This window comes from Artemia sp. Qi Xiang Cuo, chromosome 8 (genome assembly GCF_049724085.1).
Source record: "Artemia sp. Qi Xiang Cuo chromosome 8, ASM4972408v1, whole genome shotgun sequence".
Lineage (NCBI taxonomy): Eukaryota > Metazoa > Arthropoda > Branchiopoda > Anostraca > Artemiidae > Artemia > Artemia sp. Qi Xiang Cuo.
In genome coordinates this window covers 47,549,660-47,552,405 of record NC_142801.1, presented here as the reverse complement: position 1 = coordinate 47,552,405, position 2,746 = coordinate 47,549,660, and positions in this window count along the sequence as shown.

Below are 2,746 nucleotides of genomic sequence, written 5' to 3'. Positions count from 1 at the left end.
TTCAAAGGTTCATTTTCAACTAAACTATGTATCTCGGACCTTTCTAATAATTTTTTTGTTGTTCATTCTTTTCCAGAATTTACCTTTTGTATTTAGCTACACATTTCAGTAAAGTTCAAATCTTAAACTGTTCGGTGAAGCCGTCTAGAATTTTTTTGAAAAAGTGTAGGCCTAAAAATATATGCAAAAGTACATTTGTCCAAAATGATGATATGACACTTCTTTAATGCTAGAATTTAACGCCAAATCCGAATATGAATTATACTTCGCAACCCAATCTTAACTTCGTTTGTTATAGGCTAATTACTTATTTGTAGGCCTAATCTTTTTTTTTTTTTATTAATGGTATTGTAGGACATGTTTTTATGCCAAATTTTGACGCCGAGTCCAACGGTAGTGTTAACTTGGTCATCGTGTTCCAATTTTAGTTGCTATATGCTATTTAATTTGCTATAAACTCCGATTTTCTTATAAATATAGTTTTAAATCCAGATTATAATCAACCTGCGAAGCTTTGCAAGGTAGTAAACGGACATGGAAGAAGCATGCTCGACAGAAGCTGAAAGCTTAAACCTGTAACAGGATTAAAGAGTGTTTATTATTTTTAGTACTGTAAGTAAAGCTACATGTAAAGCCTGTCAAAATACAATTCCCGAACATCCCAGCGGTTTTCCTCAAACATACAAAAAAAATTCCGCTAATGCTCGTCCGAATCGTCACTGTCGGCACCACATCGCCCACCAAATGCGCAAAGAATGTTCCATGGCCTTATCCCCAAACAAGGGCACTTCTTACCACACCCAGTTTTACAGTAACAAAAGGTTGAAGCCTTGTTAAAAGATGGAGGCCAGGGGGTCAGTGCTGAAGTCACTGAACTGACTCCTAAAATGTCGTGATGGGTCCAGCCAAACTCAAGTGAGTTGAAGATATAGGGCTTAGGAACCACAGCCTGAAGAATAATGCTCCACAGAAGTATAGCTCTCTTGACGTGATATACGAAAGAACCATCTGTTGGGGGTGAGCCGTTCAAGTTATTTTTTCTGGGAAATAAATGAATTCGGAGGTCATTGAGAGAATCAAATTCGGACTGTTTTTTGCTATATACCGGTACAGTCAATTCGTACAGATGCGCAAGATTTAGGGCTCGTACATAATGATGTTTTTGATATCACTCCTCAATTTCTGTGTAAGATCAGCAATTTCTTGAATGAGCTGCGATTTAACAGCAGATGTAGCAAATGTTTGTTTGCCCTTCGAGAAGAAATAGTTGACCGTATCACATCCACTAATGCAATGTAGCAGCCCTATTGACTCTACAACAGCCCACGATGTTCTATTCACAATTTTACGGATTGGAAAGACTTTGTCATGGAACTGAACGTAGAGCTCGGGTTCATAGCCTGGGTCACACCTGCAGAGGAATATTTCGTGATAGTTCTGTAATAAAATGACAACAATGTCTGTGTCATTTGCTTCAACAATTACTTGGGAAGATCCATTTCTGTAGCATTCGGCAACATGGAGAGCAACACGCGTGTCTGCTTCTTCATGTGTGCTGCACAAGTTCGCTTCGTAGTCCCGGTTCGGATTTATAATCATTTTGGATGGGACCAATTTTAGCACCTTCATTCTATCACTGAATCCACCAGAGAGGTAAATGGTAAATCTTAATTCAAAAAGACAGACATGGCTCCACAATTCAAAAATACATTCGATAAGTCTTGCCTTACTCTCTGACTGCATTAGCAAAATATCCCAGTTTTCTAGCACCATGCTCTTCGTAACGATAAAACTCTACGTCACTGTATTTCCTCTCCGCTCATGACATCCACTACTGTCTTTTAAAACAATAGGATTCCCGGAAATGTTTACAAGGCCGAACACTCCGTCATACCGATCAGCTACCATATGCAGCTCGGTTGTAGAATTTGGGAGTCGATTTAAGAGCCTTGCAAGGATTCTTATCGAAAATGCCTCAACGGTTTCGGTTTTGCCTGGTACTTGCGACCGGATTAACGGCATGAAATCTACCACCACACCAGTTTCCGTTACCGTGTTAATCGGTACTTCGCTAGGCCAACTTTCTGAACTTGCAGAGGTGCGAATGAACTCGAGAAAACTTGACTTCGTACCCGATCGAAGTTTAATACGTTCACTAGCTACTGCTTCAAATATTGCTGGGGCGTAGGGCAAAAGTTCAATGTGGCATGATCTTACTTAGCATCTCAAGCGTAGATCCTTGAATAGCGCCAACAGTAACCAAAATCCTTTTAAGAGCTTCCAACTCAGCATAAACGCTGCTACCGGTCTTGGTCGTTGAACGTTTGGCCTGTTTTGTATTGCAATCCATAGTCTTTACTTTAACCTTGGAAAAGGGGTTGGGTTTTCCATCGAAGTAGGCCCCCAATGCTTTTAAACCACTAGCACGTGCACTCAGGAGGCTCTTTGCAACTACTTTATCAGCGACTTGCTTTGAAATGATGTTCACAAATGATTCCTCATCACGTGTAAAGGGATCAATATGGTTTTCGACAACAGAGACCACATTACTGACAAGTTTTCTCGACGCTTCTCAAAGGTTCCATTTTTGCTTCCTTCACCATCAAATTCACTCATGCTCTCAATTCCAGCAAGTCGATAAAGGGCAGAGGAAACCTCAGCACAGAATGATAAGTTGGTAGTCCACTTGGCAACTGCCATTGAGTTCAGTGTGATTCTCTTTATTCCTCCCTTTTGTTTTGATTCA